Source organism: Typopeltis vanoorti, chromosome 13 (genome assembly GCF_054136105.1).
Source record: "Typopeltis vanoorti isolate ZY-2024b chromosome 13, IOZ_Tvanoo_1.0, whole genome shotgun sequence".
In the NCBI taxonomy this organism is placed as follows: Eukaryota; Metazoa; Arthropoda; class Arachnida; order Uropygi; family Thelyphonidae; genus Typopeltis; species Typopeltis vanoorti.
In genome coordinates this window covers 61,640,719-61,660,865 of record NC_143561.1, presented here as the reverse complement: position 1 = coordinate 61,660,865, position 20,147 = coordinate 61,640,719, and the positions used below count along the sequence as shown (strand labels likewise).

At 38.8% G+C, this 20,147-nt stretch overlaps 1 protein-coding gene across 1 annotated transcript in view; it reads right to left on the bottom strand.

Moving 5' to 3' along the window:
- Positions 1 to 20,147, bottom strand: part of LOC150100214 (uncharacterized) — an 850,396-nt gene that overhangs the window by 340,975 nt on the left and 489,274 nt on the right. The window lies entirely within an intron of this gene.

The following is a 20,147-nucleotide window of genomic DNA, read 5'->3' as shown; positions in this document are numbered from 1 at the left end:
ACAAGATTTTAATTAGCCACCAAAATCTATATCCATACTCAAAACAAGATATAAATTTAGTGAATCAGTCAAGGAAGAATTTACTTTTTTTTTTTTTTTTTTGAAAAAGAGTCATGAACATAATGACATTGAAATAGTTCAGTGCACCATATGTAATGTAATGTACAATTTTATATTGGACATGGAGGATGTTCTGATGTTTTGCAACATATCAAAACAAACACAAACAAGCTATAACAAGCAAAAGTTCCAGCAAAAAACTATTATATCAGAACAACAACATATGGGAACCATATGTAATGTAATGTACAATTTTATATTGGACATGGAGGATGTTCTGATGTTTTGCAACATATCAAAACAAACACAAACAAGCTATAACAAGCAAAAGTTCTAGCAAAAAACTATTATATCAGAACAACAACATATGGGAACCAAAGATGAGATAGTTACTGCAAACAAAGATTCATTTGCCTGTTACAGTGAAATATTATTATATTTCATATAGTTTTTAATTGATGGATTGTATAGCCATAATAAGAAATGCTAGAAGTATACAAAATAAAGGAAATGAAAGTGTAGTTATTAATACAGTATTTTTGTCAAAATTTGTTGGAATAAGTAAGACATGGTTGAATGAGGATGACATTCTGACAGAACAGAGATGAATGGATATGATGTTTTTCATGAAGCTGGGCAGGCAGAGGTAGAAGAAGAGTTATCTCCATCTAAGGCGGAGATGAAACTAACAAACAATGGCAGTGGTTTTGAAGCAATAATGTGCAGTGAAGGTGAACAGAATGAAATACAGGGTTGGTGTTGATATAGACCTGGAATGCTGTGGAAGGCAGTGGTAATGAAATGGATAGGCAAATCTTTAGCTAATAAGAAAGAGTGATCATTATGGGTGATTTTAATTATGGTAATATAGACCAGAATGAAGAGACAGTGTCTGGAACAAAGAGAATGAATTTCACTTGAGGTTTTGAGAGAAAACTACCTTAGGCAATACATAACAGAGGGTACATGGGGATAAAGGGTTTTGGATTTGATTATCTCATCAGAAGATGTAATTATAAATGACGTATTGAATCTCCCTCCAGGTGATGAAATGAAAGTGACCATGAGGTAATTACTTGGATGGCAACCAGCCATATGAAGAGTTCTGTGAGATAAATCTGAATCTATAAGGCTAGTGATTATGAGAAGTTTAGGAAATAGCTTGCAGCTGTATCATGAGCTGTATATTTTTTTTTTCCAGAGATGGCAGGAAAGAAGATCGATGCTCCTTGGGACTGATTCAGGAAATGTCTGGCAGAGACAATATCTGAATGCATTCCAAAAGTCAAGAGGTTGAATAAGGTGGGTGTGAAATGGATGAATGAAGAGGTGAAGCATCCAATTTGGAAGAAGAAGGCATTATGGAGGCAACATAAGGTGAGTGGTGAAAATAGTCGGTTTCCATGAAGAATGCGAAGAGTAAGCAAGAGAGGTAACTTGCTTGATAAGGATAGCAAAAGCGCAGTATGAGCAGTTAGGTAATGAGGCTTAAAGGGTGGTTTTTTGATATGTGCCCAACAAAAAAAAAATAAAATAAAAAAATAATAATTATGGAAGGATGATACTGATTGGAGAGAATAGTAGAATGATAACCACCGAGGAGAATATAGTAGAGATGTTAAATGAGCAGTTTATAAAAATATTTCATCCTCGTGAAAGTAATATCATATATTTCATTCTCATAACATCATGCAGAACTTGAGAGCAGTGAGGACGGGGGGGAGGGAGAAGCTAGATGGTGAGTTGAGGAGGTATATGAGAAATTCAGTAAACTTGATGTCAATAAAGCCATAGGACTTGATGGTATATCACCACATGTCTTGAGAGAATGTTTCAGTCAGTGAACACCAGATTTAACTTACCTCTTTAACATGAGTCTAGAATTGTCCAAATTCCAAAGTGGAAAGATGGCAAAACTGTTCTGCTTCATAAAGTGAGTGATAAGACTACGGCTTTGAATTATAGGCCAATCTGTTTGTCAGGGGTTGTGGTAAAGAAATAAGAAAGAGTGATGGAAGTCAGTGGAAGTCAAGTGAAGGATTCAGATTGGGTTGATGACAACACTCTCTTTGATGGATAGCATGGGTTTGCTAAAGGAAGATCGTGTTTTAAAATCTTCTTACTTATAATAGCAAGGGTGATGAATGTGTTGAACAAGGGGAATGCATATACAGTAATATATTTAGATACTGCAAAGGCCTTTTGACAGATTGTCACATGACAAGCTGGTAATTAAATTGGAACAGATGGGGGCTGAACAAAAAACGAGTGCATTTAATTGGAGATTGGCTGTCTGATATGTGTCAGTAGGTGTTGGGATGAGGGATATCATAGAAGAGAAAAGTCACTAGTGGTCTACCATTGGTGGTCTGTTTCAGGACTAATTTGTATGTATGTGACATCAGAAGGGGCTTAAATGGTGATATATAGTTGATTCCAGATGATGCAAAGTTGGGGAGAATTATGAGAAGTAGAACAGATATTGTAGCCTTGCAAAAGGACTTGAACAGACTTTCTGAATGGATGTGTGTGTGTGTGTGTCTGTGTGTGTGAGGGGGGGGGGGGATGTTGGTTCAATGTAACAAAGTGTAAAGTTTTAAAATTTGGGAAGCAAAGATGGGATGCAGAGTATAAGATTGGTGGGGGATACCTTAGTGGAGGTAAAGAGATGAAAGATCTGATAGTGATGGTGGATAAAGACATGAAATTTCAGGGACATTTTGCTAAAATTGTGAGGATAACACAGCAGATTATGACAATGATGCAGAGCATGCTGACATATCAAAGTAATGATGTTCACAGATTTGCTCACTAGTTTTTCAAAAAGGATAAAGAGACGTTGAAAAGAATTGAGAGATGATTTACTAAAGTGGTTTCTCGTTTCTGGAATGTAGAATATGAAGGCAATTGAGGGAATACAAATTGCAGAGTGCAGTGAATAGAAGGATGAGGAGAAACATGATGAAGACATATAAGCTAGCTGGGAGTTGTTATCAGGTTGATATGGAAGAAAAGAGAATTTTCATAGAATGGGGGGGGGGAGAACAAGAGGCCATTGCTAGAAGCTATATAAGGAGAGTTTGAGCAAAGGAATGACGAATAGGTTTTTTTGCATGGAGTGTCATGGGATAGAATGCATTGCCTGGGAGTGCAGTAAGTGTGAATACAATGAATGCATTTAAATTATGGCATAAATTAAAGATGCCAAGAAATTATATTCTTGGTTTCATCCTTTATCCAATTATAGGCAAACAAACTTTGCATGTGAAGTCACTTCATGCCTGGCCTATTTGTATATAGAGGCTGACTTCACATCAATTACCTTAGTATCCCATAACGCAAAACACATATCCTTCCAGACATGTATAATGCTATGCATTATGGGAAGGACCACTACCGAGACTGGTTTTGACCTTTATTGGGGTCTCACGGGTGGGAGCCAGACCCAGAAGTGATACCAAAGTTGAAGTAATGCATAAGTCATATTTCCATATACAAGTAGCCAAAAAGTCTCACACCTTATTACTGAACTACTCTGGATTAGAAATAGAGGTTGAAAGTTTTTTCACTTGGTTATACTATAAATTAAAGATGCCAAAAAATTATACTCTAGGTTTCATCCTTTAGCCAAATATAGGCAAACAAAGTTTGTGAAGTCATTTCACGACTGGGCTATTTGTATATGGAAATAAAAAGCTGAGTAGAATTATAAGTACAGGGTGATCGTAAAGTTGCACAACCCAGAAATAATGTATATCTGTTTTGAGATTAATTACAAGTATATGAAAAATGAAATAGGTACAAATACAGGTTACAATCGGAACTTTATAACAAAAGAAGAGCAGGAACCTCATTGTAATATATGTTGAAAGTGGCCACCTCCTTTGTGAATGCAAACTGCTCTTTTTACCAGGTTTGATGCCACCTTGTGAAGCACCTGCACAATGATGTTTTCAATCGCTGTTGAAATGTTCATTTTTAGTTTATCCGGTGTGTGAGGATTATTCTAATAAACATCTTTGAGATACTGTAAAAGGAAAAAAATCTGGTGGTGATAAATATGGCAATCTTGGAGGCTGCAATTCTTTCAAGATTAGATAGTCACCAAAAAATTCTTACAAAAATTGTATGGTACTATTCGACATGTGGCACTGTCTTGCTGGAACCAACAATGGCATTTGCGGACATCAAGGAGTGCCATGAACTGCGTTGTGATGTCTTGGTAGACAGAACTATTCACCGTCATTTCAAAGAAAATGGGTCCCACTATACGACACCATGATATTGCACACCAAACTCCAATTTTTTGAGAATGTAAAACTTTTTCATGAAAAGCATGTGGATTTTCACATGACCAAATTCTATTGTTTTGACTGTTCACATACCCCACTGAGGTGAAACCAGGCCTCATCACTGAAGAAAACTGTATCAAGCATCTCTATACCATGTCCTTCAAAGAATGAGCATAACCATCTGCAGAAGATTATTCGATTGCCTTTATCTGGTTCCTTCAGTTCATGGACTGAGTGCACATGATACAGATGAAGGTTAACCATCTTGGCTTTCAGAGCACTACTGTATGACATTGATGATTGCATGGCAAGTTTCCTAAGGCTTTTTGTTGAGGACCACTGCAGTGCTCATTTCATCTCATCCATTTTATCATCAGTCAAAATGAAGGGTCTTCCAAAGTGATTCCTATCTGCAACAGAGTTTCCTTAAAATGCTGCACTGATCTCGTTATCGTTGACTTCTGAGGGACTGCTGTACTCGGATATTTCTCACAAAATTCCCCGGCAACATATGCATAAGAACTATTAGCGAAATAACTTTCCAAAATGAAAACTCATTGCAGGTGGGAAAAACATATTTCACTTTCACAATGAACAAACCTATACTGAGAACAACCTGTACATGTCACAGTGAACTCAGCATCCCTGGTAGTTTGTAATAATATGATGATGACATCTAGTGGCGTAAGGAATGATTATAATGATTTGGAAACAATTAGTACAAATTCAAACTTTCGGTAGCAAAACTTTATGATCATCCTACAGGGAGCTTTGAATAGACTTTTGACTTGGACAAAGGATTGAGGTTGTATTTTAATATTAATAACTGCAAAGTATTGTGTTTTTAAGTGCAGAAATATAAGGCTGTGTACACTATTGATGGCACTGCAGGAAGTGGATGAGATTCGAGATTTGGGAGTGATGTTTGAGAGTAGACTGAAGTTTAGAGGGCATATTGCAAGTGTTACAAAGACTGCACATTGTAGTGCCACTATGATAAGAAGTACACTAACACATAGGGATAAGGAGGTGGCTGTGTCATTGTATAAAGCAATGGTTTGACCACACTTGGTCTATTGTGTCCAGATTTGGTCACCTGGTTTTCATTGTGATGTGGAAATGTTAGAGAGTCCAGAGACAAGCAAATAAAACAAGATTAGGGCTCTCGAATATTTGGCTATGGAGAGAGAGAGAGAGAGAGAGAGAGAGAGGTTAAAGAAATGTGGATTATAGTTTAGTGGATAGAAGGAAAAGAGGTGACATGATAGACACATTTAAGCTAGTGAGGGGATTTTATTAGATTAATCTACCACAGGCCATCCCTCAAAGTTATGTAAGAGTTTGGTGAAGAGAGGTGGGATGAGTAGGTTTTTTTTTTAGATGGGGAATTGTGGGTGAACGGAACACACTTCTGGAGTATGTTGGTAATGCAGGGAGTGTTGAGGATTTTATGATTCAGTACGATAAATATGTTGTCAAGCAGCAACAGTGGAATGCAGAGTATAAAACTGGTGGGATATCTTAAAGAAAGTAGAGGAGATAAGATATCTGAAGCTAATGGTCGATAAGAACTTAAAATTTCATGGAGATGGTACTAAATTGTGAGGATAAACCAGCACATTATGGCAATGATACAGAGGACCGTGATGCAGAGGAGTAAGGATGGTATTGTTCCATTGTATCATATAAGAAGTACACTAACATGCAGGGATAAGGAGGTGGCTGTGTCATTGTATAAAGCACTGGTTTGCCCACACTTGGTCTATTGTGTCCAGATTTGGTCACCTGCGTTTCATTGTGATGTGGACACATTAGAGAATCCAGAGACAAGCGAATAAGACAAGATCTGAAACAGGCTGAATATAAATTACTCTGCACAGATTTGGTCAAATGGTTTTCAGAATGATGAAGAGATACTGATGGTTCAGAAATGACTGACTAAGGTGGTTCTGGTCTGGAATGTCGACTACGAAGGCTGATTGAGGAGATGCAATTTGTAGAATCTAGTAGACAGAAGAAGAATGTGGATGTGGAATCAAAAGAAAACAGTTGTATTTGAAGAAGGTTCTAAGATGAATAAGAGAAAAAAATGGCTCGAGTTAAGCATGGAGAAGTTACACCAAATAAGCGGTATCAGTGGAATTAACTATAGATCCAGGAATGAGCTGCTATGTTTGTAAACAAATGCTAGAAGTGTAAGAAACAAGGCAAACGAAATGACTGATTTAACTGAGTCTGTTCACCCAAGAATTGTTGCAATAAGTGAGATATGGTTCCTTGAGGACGAAATCCTGATATGAATAGAGATGGAAGGGTATGATGTGTTTCATGAAGATAGAAAGGGTAAAAGTGAGGGAGAGTGCTATTGATGATAGAGAAAGAGTTTTGTTCATACAAAGTAGAGATGCAAGAGGGAAATAGTGCCAGTGATTTTGAGGCAGTGTGATGTGAGATGGAGGTGAATAGAATCAAATACTTGGTGGGATGTTGTTATAGACCTGGTAATGTGGATGGTGGTGAAGTGAAATGTATAGTCAAATTAGCCAAGCAAATAAGAAAAGTGTGATGATTATGGGAGATTTTAATTATGGCAATATAGATTGGGATGATGAGATAGCAATTGGAAATAAAGAAAATGAGTTTCTTGAGTTTTTGAGGGACAACGACCTCACACAGTATATAACAGAGGGCACATGAGGATTGAGGATCTTGGATTTGATCATCTCATCAGAGGATGTAATTATAAATAAGGTGTCAAATCACCCTTTTGATATGTTCTTTTGATGAGTTATTTCGCTATATAGCCAGCAAAATAAAGAATGATTTATAAAAATTAAGTGGATTATTTAATCCAGCATTATTTCAAAGCCGAATTTCAAAGGCTTTTGGCTCTTTATTTAGTAAAATACTTTGAAGCACCGGCCGAGAGTTTGCTTATGAAAAATACACCTCTCCGACATTTCAAGTTCCTTAGTATTATAAGAGAGTTTTTGCGCTCTGTAAGGTTTCTTCCTGGTCTCTGAGGATGAAAATAACTTCGAAACAGCTGTCAGGACAATGAAACCTTATCAAAATGGACCAATAGGAGGCAAATATACGGATGCTTGATAGCAGTCGTCATCACCTATTAGGTCCAGCTAGGGCAATTCGTAAATGCCAGCGAACGTATTCCCGTAAGCTCATCTCATCTTCCTTATACCCTCTTTTACCTTGCAGTGTCGAGGGTCCATTGATCATCGGACCTCACTCCGTTTACAGGATAAGGTGGTCAGCCTTATGCCCCGGTGTATCCTATGACCTGTAGTGCTGAGTTCTCAAGGCCAGTTTGCCTGCTTTGCGGGATGAAAAACCAAAGAATAAACTGGGGAAAAAACCCTGCTGTCCATGCACAAGACTGGCTAACTTGGCTATGGCTGAGGAAGATCCTTCAGCTCCTCAGGTCACTGACGGGAATCGAACCTAGGACACTCCTTCCCCAGGCATATGGTTTCAAAGCACATAGCCACTAGGCTAACCGCGCGGATTCACGTAAGCTCTCTGGTCAAATTTCATACGAAACTTTTATAGTTTCTGTTTTCAGTTTTGAAATAATGCTGAATTTAATATCCACTTAATTTTTATAAATTTTGCATCGCTGAACTGAAGCCTTTTGGTTCTTTATTTTAGTAAATATGGAAGGATGATTGATTGGAGAAAATGGTACAAGAACAACTGCAGAAGAGGATATAATTGAGATATTTAATGAGCAGTTCATAAAGGTGTTTCATTCTTGTGAATGTAACATCATGGAGAGGTCGAGAGCAGTAGATGACGAGGAGGAGAGACTGACTGTAAGTGAGCAAGAGGTATCTCAATTCTCTATATATAGAGAATTGAACAAACTTGATGTTAATAAGGCTGTGGTACTTGAAAAATATCATCATGTATTTTGAAGGAATATGCCAGGGAGTTGGCATCTCCCTTCACATATGTTTTTAATATGAGTCTTGCGCTGGGTCAAATTCCAAAGGAGAATAAGGATGGCAAGATTGTGCAACTTCATATGGGAGGTGATAGAACTCAAGCATCAAATTATAGGCCTATCTCTGTGTCAGATGTTGTGGTTAAGTGCTGGAGAAGCTGGTTAGAGCTAGGATCCAGAATTGGGTTCACAATAATGGTATTATCTTTGATAGGCAGCATGGATTTGCTAAAGGGAGATCATGTTTTAGTAATCTACTTACTTATTACAATAAGGTGATGGCTTCATTGAACAGAGGAGAGGGATACACAGTAGCATACTTATATTTTGCAAAGGCTTTTGATAGATTACTGCATGATAAGTTGACAGCAAAACTAGAAAGTATGGGGTTGGATATCAGATTAGTGCATTGGATCAGAGACTGGCTACATGATAGGTATCAGCAAGTTGTGAATGGGGGAGCAATATCCCATAAGAGAAAAGTCACTAGTGGCATACCTCAGGAGTCTGTTTTAGGGTCATTGCTATTTAACCTGTATGTTAATGATATTGATACAGATTTGGATGGAGATATTCAATTGCTTGCAGATGATGCAATTTGGGATGAACTACAAGGAGTAGAGTAGATGTTCTGGCCTTACAAGAAGACTTGAATAGATTGAGTGAATGGGCCAATGGGTGGAAATGCCAGCTCAAAGTTGCAAAATGTAAGGTTTTAAACTTTGGGAAACAAAGATGGGATGAAGAATTTACTCTTGCTGAGAATATATTGTTGAAGATGATGGAGGAAATAAGAGCTCTCGGGATGATAGTGGATAAGAATCTGAAATTTAGGCGACACATTGGCAAAACTGTGAAGAGAGCACAACGAAGTCTGGGAATGATGCAAAGGATGCTGACTTGTAGAAATAAAGAACTTCTTGTTCCATTGTATAACACTCTGATTAAGCCACATAGATTGCTGTACAGATTTGGTTACCCGGTTTTCAAAAGGATGAAGAGATGTTGGAAAAGTACAGAGACAACTGACTAAGGTAGTATCTGATCTCTGAAATGTCAAATGTGAGGAAAGGTTAGGAAGATGAAATTTACAGTCTAGTGGACAGGAGAAAGAGGGGTGATATGATAGACATCTACAAGTTAGTAAGGGGGTTATTATAGGATGTATGTTGAAGAGGTTCTACAGAGAATGGTGGGAAATCATTGAAGAACCAGAGGTCATCCCTGGAAGCTATATTATTATTACTACGAGTGACTCCAAGGAGTCCTTAGACTCATCGAGGGAAGCCCTAAACATCATGTCCACACAACTATTCGACATTCTCACAGTATCTACCATACCTTGCCTTGAACTCATTCACTGTCATAGCACCCACAACAGACTCTGGCAGCTTATTCCACTCATTTACCACTGCAAAAGTAAACAACCCAGTTCTAACACCCTTGCTAACCACACTCTTGCCCAGCTTCCACAGATGTCCCCCCAGTCCTCCCACCACCAGTCCTGATCTCAAAAATATCCTCTGAATTAATCCTATAGAAATCCTTCAGCAATTTGAATGGCTCAATCATATCTCCTCTTTTCCACCTATCAACCAATTTCTGCAACCCACAAATCTTCAACCTGTTCTCATAAGGTTCATTCCATAGACTTGCCATCATCTTGGTCACTCGCCTCTGAATCCTCTCAACCTCCTCCCCATCAAGAAGAAACCTAGGTGACCAAATCTGGGCGCAGTAGTCGAGATGAGGTCTTATCAAGGCTTGGTACAGAGGAGCAATAACTTGCTTATCTCTGCTCGTCAAAGTATTCTTCAGCAACCAAATGATTTGATGAGCTGATTTAGCCACTTTTGCAATGTGGCCCCTAAACTTCATCTCCTTATCCACCAACACACCCAAGTCACTGGCCTCATCAATCTTTTGGAGTACAGTTCCACCAATGTGGTATACTGCTGCTAATCTTTTCACCCCAAAATGCATAACCTTACATTTTGTCACATTAAACTGACATCCATTCTCCTTAGCCCAGACCTCAAATCATCTTGCAAGATTTTGACATCTTCTGCATTCATTATTGCCCTACCCAACTTTGCATCATCAGAGAACAAATGAACAATTCCTCTTAGATCCTTCCCTATATCATTAATGAACAAATTAAACAGCAGTGGTCCAAGAACAGAACCCTGCGGCACACCACTAGTCACAGGCCGTCCTTTGGACTCTACTCCTGAATAAACTACTCTCTGATATCTCTTCATCAACCACCTGCCCATCCATCTCACCAACCCTTTATCCATTCCCATATGTTGCAGTTTATGGATTAGCATTCCATGTGGTATCCTGTCAAAGGCATTAGCCAGGTCCAGCAGTATCACTGTAAACCCATTCAGCCGTCATGTTATAAAACTTGAGCAAGTTACTGAGGCATGATCTATCCTTCACAAAGTCATGCTGTCCCCAATACAGTATCTCCTTTTCATCAATCCATTCCTGTATTTTTCCCTTGACTACTTTCTCCAAGACCTTGACAACGACTCCTGATATGCTGATCAGTCGGTAATTTGCAATAGTAGTCTTGGATCCTCCTTTATGCAGTGGAACTATTTTCCCCTCTTTCCACACCTTCGGGACTAAACCACACCCGAGACTCAGATTACATAACATAATCAAGGGCACTGATAATTCTTTAGCCGCTTCATGTAAGACCCATGCTGGTATACCATTCAATCCCACAGATGTATTCACATTAAGGTTCTGTAATAGACTATTCACCTCCACTTCGTTCACCATAATTCCGGTATAAACTAATGTTTCCTTCATTCTTTCAATGTCACCACCTAGATGATATACTCTTACAAAGTGCTCACTCAGTGATTCCACTATATTGACTGATTCAGTGACCTCCTTGCCAACGGCATTCCTTAAAATCATTCTGCCGTGTACATTTTTTCTTTTACTTGCAACATATCGAAAAAACTATTTGGGATTCTCTTTAGCTTGCATGGTTAATTCCCTTTCATAATTCGCTTTTGCTTTTCGTACCACACGCGTTACCCTTCTGGCCTGCGCTTTATACCGTTCGTGTGCCTGAAGGTCACCTTTCTCTTTAAATTTCCTTCACAGTTGTTTCTTTTTTTGCAGCTCAAGCTTAATGGTGTTATTCATTCATTTAACCCCTACTTGTTTTACTATTCAGACTCTAGGTATACAATCAGCCATAACCTCCTGCAAATGCTCCTTGACCACTTCTCATGCTCTATCGATATCCAGCCCTTGCAATTTTACATGCCATGGCAATGAACCAAGCAATCTCCTAAGCTTGTCATACTTTCCAGCACAGTAATTCCACATATATCCTGTCTTAATCAAAAATTCCACACCTTTAGCCACCTCCCAGGTCAAGACCTTATGATCACTCTCACCAATAGGTGGCAACATGGTCATATTCATTACAGTCAAATTCTCAGATGCTATTACCAGGTCAAGCACTCTCAAAACCCTAGTATTTTCTATTACATGCTGTCTCAGATAGTTATCCCTTAGTAACTGAATAAAATCCAGTTCATTCCTCACATATGTCCTCTCCTCCTTTCAGTCAATGTTACCATAGTTGAAATCGGCCCCCCCATAATAATTATCCTCCTTTCACTCATTTCATCAATTTGGTTATGCATACTATTTCCACCAGCTATTCCATCACCTGGTCTATAGCAGCACCCAACTGTATATTTTGTTCTGCTAGTCTCAATCTCACACCAAATAGCCTCAAATGGGCTCTTTTCACTGTCCTGCGATGCAACTTCTATTCTCCTTGGCTGTAGTTAATCAGCTATCATCAATAACGTTCCTCTCCCCATTTTATTCTCTTTGTCCCTCCTAAACACACTATAACCTAAGCATTCTATCCCACTAACTATATCATCTTCTGTCAGCCATGTTTCACTAATGTTAATAACCTGTGGCCAGGGAGCTAACCAAGGCCAAAAATTCTTCATTCTTGTTCCTAATACTCTTGGCATTAGTATACATGAAATCCAGAGGTCCCTTTGTCCCACCCCTATCTTTATGCGTTATTCTAACTATTCCAGGATATAAGAAGGGTGTGAACAGGGGAGCGAGAAACAGGTTTTTTTTGCTTCAGAGTTGTGACTGATTGGAATGCCTTGCCTGAGAGGGTAGTGTCTGAAAAGAATTTGAATGTGTTTAAGTCCTGGTATGGTGAGCTGTGTGTATGACAAAAGGACCTCCTAGATGAGTCTTTGATCACATGGGGTCTTAAGATAATAATAATAATATGACTGAGAAATATTATATATAGGTTGGTGATGAAGTTATTACCAATTAATGTAGATGAGGTTTTTCAGGGAATTAGCAGGGAACAACAAGCCATTCCTGGAAGTTTTATGAGGACATGATCAAGAAGGTGAAGAATAAGTTTTCTGCATGGAAATTGATAGTTGACTGGAATGCATTGCCAGTGTTGTGAGTATGGAGATGATGAATGTATTTTACACACGGCATCATGAAAATGAGTGTGATAGTGGGACTTCACATGATGATTCTTTTGACTCCATGGGCCTAACAATAATAATAATATGATCACCTTGGTTCGGTGCATAAGAAGAGTTGTGCAAGTGAAGAGACTAGGAGAATATAAGAAATAGATGGAAGGAGGGTATCTTACACATACAAGTGAGATTTTGCAGCTTGTGCCAGACGTTCATCTCCTTCCCTGTGCATACACATCTGACACAAGCAAATCTCACTTGTATGTGTAAGATCCCCTTATCAGTTGGTAGATTTCTATTGTATCTATCCTTCCATCTATTTCTTATATCTTCTGAAAGCTGATTAATGGAATGATTAAGAAGCAGGTAAGTTTCAAGTTCTTTTCATCACTCATGCTGAATGTAAAATGGGTTATTACTGGGACTTATTACTGGCTTAGACAGGCACAGTTATAATGATAATAATATTATTATTATTATCATTAATACCATGCATATGGAAAGGAAGATCAGTGTTGAAAGATTTTGAGTAATCCTGTAACACTTGAAAAAGCAAGCTGCACAGGATTTCTTGCTAGAGTAGATGGTTAGTATATCAACAGTGAATAAGTTAGGTAAAGTATAACATTACAGATATTGTCTATGTGCATACATACATACATACATATGCACATACACAATACTATGTGTGCGTGTGTGTGTGTGTGTGTGCGCGTGCATATCAGTGGCATCGCATGTCTATTTTGGTTGGGTGTGCTAACATGTGGATTACTGAAGAGGAGGAGGTGGAGGCTTACTGCTTTCAACTCCAATCGTACAATCCAAAAGAGTTCTGGAAGAAAACAAGACATTCATTAGATTGTCAACATTGTTCCCCATTGTAAATATGGGCAAAAAAGTTAAACATTTATGGAAAATTATATACTAAAAACTTGTCTATATTATATATAAAAATTTGCCTACCATGTCAGTTCACATTTCACACACGCAAAACAGATTAAACTCAGAAAACAAAAACAGCAACTCATGACAAATAACATTCATTTGGATTGGTTGACACAATAACCAATCAACAGCCACTAATTTCTAGGTGCTATTGTCCAGCGCTCACTTCTGGTTGGTTTAAAACCATTGGAATGCTAAGAATTTGACCCTTTGTGCCCTCTGTACATCTGATCAAAGGTGCATGTATTTTGAATGCACACCTGGGCTTAATGGAAATGTGATGCAATGTTTACATGTTGAATAGTGTCCTCTTCATGAATCTTCATGAAGCATTAGTATATTGTGTTTAATTTTAGAAATCATACGAAGCCAGGAAACAATTAAGAGAGTCTCTAATGGGAATAAATCTAAAAATATAATATCGATGATATTGATATTCCATGGACGTGCACCACACACCTAGTACATCTGGAATATTCACCTCTGATGTGTGTGTGTGTGTGTGTGTGTGTGTGTGTGTGTGTGTGTGTGTGTGTGTGTGTGTGTGTGTGTGTGTGTGTGAACTATGTAGACAAAAGTATTTGGACACCTTATGTCAACGAAAATTGGATTCTACGACATGCAAATATTCAGGGAGTGTCTGCGTAAGTCAGGTAATAACTGACAATTTTTAGGGAAAGACAATGTATACTGTTATATTAATTAAAAAACTTTAATTAATACTAGCTATATATTTGGGTAATGTTACATTACCATCTTCAGGGAACATAAAATTAATGATATGTGCACGTAGGCACTAACACTGAACAAATATGGCTGAAGTCGGTGCTAGAGTCCTAAAAGGTGCCACCTAGTGGGCTAAATTGGGTAGTAGTCTTGATTGTTGGGCTGACTTTCTAAGAATGTAAGCTTCCCATATTTGGGGCAATCTCATGCATCCAAATTTGTTGAGGTTTGGGGAGTTTTTTGGGGAATAATCTCTCATATTTATACTTGCTGCGGTGAAGTAAGGTAGCTTTCTTTCAGCATATTTTGTGGCAGGTGTCCAAAGCATGGTCAGCAAGTCCTGAGTGGCTGTATTGGTGGAAACGGATATAATTCTTATGTTCAGATATCCTGATATTAGCTGTCCTGCCTATTTGGCCGTAGTAAGACAGTTTGCAACTACAAGGGACCTGGTATATTCCAGGTAGTCCTAGGGGAAGTGGCTGGTCCTTGGGGGAGCGGATAAGAGATGCCAATGTTTATATGGTTTATAACAAGCTGTCAAGTCATATTTTTTGGGGATTTTTGTTAGCTTTTCAGAAGTACCCCGAATATAAGGAATGGTGATAAATTTAGTCTTTCACCATTCCTTATATTCGGATTTAGGATTTAGTCCCTGTTATGGGGAGGGAGGGAGGGAGGTTGAGGTTATTTTTTGGATTTTATGGGGGTTGTAGCCATTGGCTACAAAGGTGTTAAGAATATAGTTAAGTTCAATGGCAAGGGCATTGTTATCTGAACTGATTAATTTTGCCCTGTTATACAGGGTTTTTATAATCCCATATTGTTGGGAGGTGTGATTGCTGGTGAATGTATCTACCTGTATGTGTAGGTTTTCTGTAAACAGAGAAAGCCAGGGATCCATTAGGCCGGCTTGCAATCAGAGTGTCTAAGAAAGGGAGATTGTTATTGTTTTTCTTTTTCCAAGGTAATCTGGATCATGCAGTGTTGACTGTTTACGTGTGATAAGAAGTTGTGGAGTGTGTCCAAGCCATGCAGCCAAATAGAGAACACATCATCATCTACATAGCGAAGTCAAACAGTAGGTTTAAGTGGAGCCAAGTTTAAGGATTTTTCTTCAAAGGTCTCCATAAAGAAGTTGGCCAGAGGTGGAGAACCCATAGCTATTCCCTCTATTTGTCTATAGAATTTTCCTTGCCAAACCAAATAGCCTGAATTCATGGTAAATTAAAATTGTTCAATGAACACTTTATTGGAGTATTTCATCCTGGAGGAGTCAGTTTTAATGCTAGAGGGATTGGGCAGGTTCAAGATTTAGAGGTACAGGAGGAGAGTGTGCTTCAAATACTGAGTACACTGGATGTCAGTAAAGCTGTGGGACTGGATGGTAATTCACCACGAGTTTTGAGAGAATGTGCTAGACAGCTAGGGAACTGACAGTGCCTTTGATCTGGCTTTTCAATGAAAGTCTGGCTGCAGGAAAGGTGCCCATGGAATGGAAGGAAGGTAAGATAGTGCCATTGCATAAGGGCAGTAGCAGACTGGAAGTGTCTAATTATAGGCCAGTTTGTGTGTCACATCAGTAGTTAGTACGATCTTGGAGAAAGTAATGAAGGGCCATATACAGCATTGGGCAGATGAAGGTAATGTTATCTGTGAGAGTCAATATGGATTTGTGAAGGAGCACTCTTGTTTTAGCAATATGCTAGCCTTTTATGATAAAGTTACAAGAGCATTAGATGAGGGAAAGGCATATACTGCCATTTTCTTAGACTTAGCGAAGGCAATTGACAGGGTGCCATATGACAAGCTGATATTTAAGTTGCAGCACATGGATCTGCATCTCAGATTGAGCAACTGGATTCCGGATTGGCTGTCCGATAGCTATCAGAGAGTTGTGTATGGTGAGGCAGTTTCAAGGAAGCAAAGGATTACAAGTGGGGTCCTACAGGGCTCAGTACTGGGAGCTATACTGTTCAACCTTTATATCAATGACATTGTCAGTAGATTGCAAGGGGATATTCAGTTGTTTGCAGATGATGCGAAGCTGGGAAGGATTATTAGTAATAGTGCAGATGCGGCAGCCCTGCAAGAGGATTTGAATAAGCTAGATAGATGGGCAAATGAATGTGGGTTTCAGTTTAATGCAGCAAAATGTAAGGTCTTGAGGTTTGGGAAACATCGATGGGACACTGCATACTCTATGGGAGGAGTTATACTGGAGAAAGTAGGAGAGACAAGAGATCTCGGGTTGATGATTGATAGAAACCTGAAATTTAGGGGACATATTGCAAAGGTGGTGAAGGTAACAAAGAGGATTGCTGCAATAATGAGAAGGATGCTGACCTGCAGAGATAAAACAGTTATCATTCCGTTGTATAAGACCCTGATCAGACCACACTTGGACTATTGTTCTCAGATTTGGTCCCCAGGATTTGAAGGGGATAAATTAACTGTGGAAAGAGTACAAAGGTGAATAACAAAGAATACTTTCAGGACTGTACAAATGAGTTATGAGAATTGGCTGAGGGAATGTGGACTGCAGAGTTTGGTGGATAGAAGAAGAAGAAGAAGAAGAGGTGATATGATTGAGACTTTTAAACTGTTGAGAGGTGGTTACAGGGTTGACACTGGGGAGTTCTTTCGCTTGGTTGAACAGCGGAAAGGAGTGATGACAAGAGGTCATCCCTGGAAGTTACGAAAGGAAACTGTGAGCAAGAGGGTGCAGAATGGTTTTTTTTGCATGGAGGGTGGTTGAACCATGGAATGCATTGCCTGATGGAGTGGTGAGAGTGAGAACGGTCAATGAGTTTAAGGAGTGGTATAATAGACTTTGTGTTTCTTAGGAAGGACCTCCCACGATGAGTCTTTTGACTCCATGGAGGCCTGAATAATAATAAATACAGCTGAGATATCGGGAAGAAATTTGGCTTGGACGAGGTCCACAGTATCTTTGAGCGGGACATTGGTGAATAAGGAGGAGACATCAAAACTGACCATTATGTCAGTGTGTTGGAGGGAGAGGTTTTTCTACACTGGCTTTAAAGTGGGCTGAATTTTTTGTGTGTGAAGGTGTGTTGATAGTATATTGTGTGAGCACTCTGGCTAAATGTTTGGCTAATTGGTATGTGGGGGGGATCAATGCCATCCACAATGGAACGTAATGGCACATTCTGTTTATGGATTTTTGGAAGTTCAGAGTTAAGAGGTTTTAGTTTGTTAGTCACTTCCTCCAGCCAAGAAGTAATCTTCTTAAGGAACCTATGGAGTGTTCTGATTTGGGATCATATTCTATAGGGAGGTAAATAGACCGATCTAATAGTAAAGAGGAAAGCTTGCTTGTGTAGTTAGTTTTGTTTAGAACTTCAGTGGCATTTCCCTCATCCGCTTTAGTAATTATTATTTTACTGTTATTTTTTATTTCCTGTAAAAGTTTGAATTCTTCTTTAGATAGGTTGCTTTTTAGAGGTTTATCTTGGGTAAGAACACCAGCTACATCTAGCCTGATATTGTTGGCAATATAGTTGAGAATGCTGCGAATACCACGTTCTACCTGAAATATTATTTCTTCAGAAGGGATTTTTTTCGCACTATGTGCACTATGGCAAAGTTGTGGCCTAGCGAGAGTGTGCTGATTGCTTCAGGCTTCAAAGTAAGGGATGACAGATTTATTACTGTGTTTAGGTTTGCAAGCTGAGTTCTTTTTTAAACTTTGAATTTTTTTATGTACTTTTTGTAATTCCTTTTCTGCAACAATTAGAGATGTCAGAGAGGATCATCCAAAGGTCATCGTTCAGCATGGTGGCAAGCTCTTCTTCTAGCACACGAATAGCCAAGTTAGTGTCAGCCAAGAGAACGCAGGTAGCAGCAATTTGTTCCCATAACAGAGTGAAGCTAGTGCGTCTATATATATGCAAAGAGCTTTAGGTGAAGTGAATCGGTGCTTTAATTTTACACACTTAGGGATCACATTATTATCCCAGCAGCATTTTAGAAAGGCTAATCAATTCAGTTGTCTAGAAATCTTCAGTTTTAACTTGCCATATTGATGGGCCTTGCATGCGATGGAATCTCCGTGAATTGTTGTAATTCTTGTAGATAAACTTATACATTGGTGATACATAACTGTCAATTTTTAGAGAACGACAACGTATACTGTTATATTAATTAAAAAATGGATTCCTGGCTCTCTCTTTTTACAGAAAAAAGACACATACGGTAGATACATTCACCAGCAATCACACCACCCAACCTCCCAACAATATGGGATTATAAAAACTCTATATAACAGGGCAAAATTAATCAGTTCAGATAACAATGCCCTTGCCATTGAACTTAATCATAGTCTTAACACCTTTGTAGCCAATGGCAACAATCCCCATAAAATCCAAAAAATAACCTCAACCTCCCTCCCTCCCTCCCCATAACAGGGACTAAATCCTAAATCCGAATATAAGGAATGGTGAAAGACTAAATCTATCACCATTCCTTATATTCGGGGTACTTCTGAAAAGCTAACAAAAATCCCCAAAAAATATGACTTGACAACTTGTTATAAACCATATAAAAAATTGGCATCTCTTATCCGCTCCCCCAAGGACCAGCCACTTCCCCTAGGACTACCTGGAATATACCAGGTCCCTTGTAGTTGCAAACTGTCTTACTATGGCCAAATAGGCAGGACAGCTAATATCAGGATATCTGAACATAAGAATTATATCCGTTTCCACCAATACAGCCACTCAGGACTTGCTGACCATGCTTTGGACACCTGCCACAAAATATGCTGAAAGAAAGCTACCTTACTTCACCGCAGCAAGTATAAATATGAGAGATTATTCCTGGAATCAGCCTTAGCTCTAAAAAACTCCCCAAACCTCAACAAATTTGGATGCATGAGATTGCCCCAAATATGGGAAGCTTGCATTCTTAGAACGTCAGCCAACAATCAAGACTACTACCCAATTTAGCCCACTAGGTGGCACCTTTTAGGACTCTAACACACCAACTTCAGCCATATTTGTTCAGTGTTAGTGCCTGCGTGCACATATCGTTAATTTTATGTTCCCTGAAGATGGTAATGTAACATTACCCAAATATATAGCTAGTATTAATTAAAGTTTTTTAATTAATATAACAGTATATGTTTTCTTTCCCTAAAAATTGAGTTATGTATCACCAACATATAAGTTTATCTACATGAAGTCTGGTAATAAAATGTGGGATGTGCTACACATTTCGCACTGTACTTGATGCCAAGATGCCACGTTCAGCTGAACTAACAGACTTCCAACATGGGATGCTAGATGGGCATCAGATTAGTAGTATTTCTGTCTGTGATATTGCTACCTGTCTCAGTATACTGAAATGCACCATTGCATATGTCATTCATAGATAGAAAGTTCATGGTGATTCCACAGCAGAAAAATGTGCTGGGAGGCTACCAACATTCAGTGACTGAGATCGATTAGTTCTGTCTTGTAATGTTTGAGCATCCCGCATGTCATCAGTGGCAGACCTTGCAGTCAACCTGGAAAATGCTGAGAGACATCTGTCAGCAGTCTGCAGACAGTTGAATGCTGTAGGCTATCATGGCAGATCTGTTTTGAATGAGCTACACATCACCTCAATGCCAAATGATCTTTGAACTGG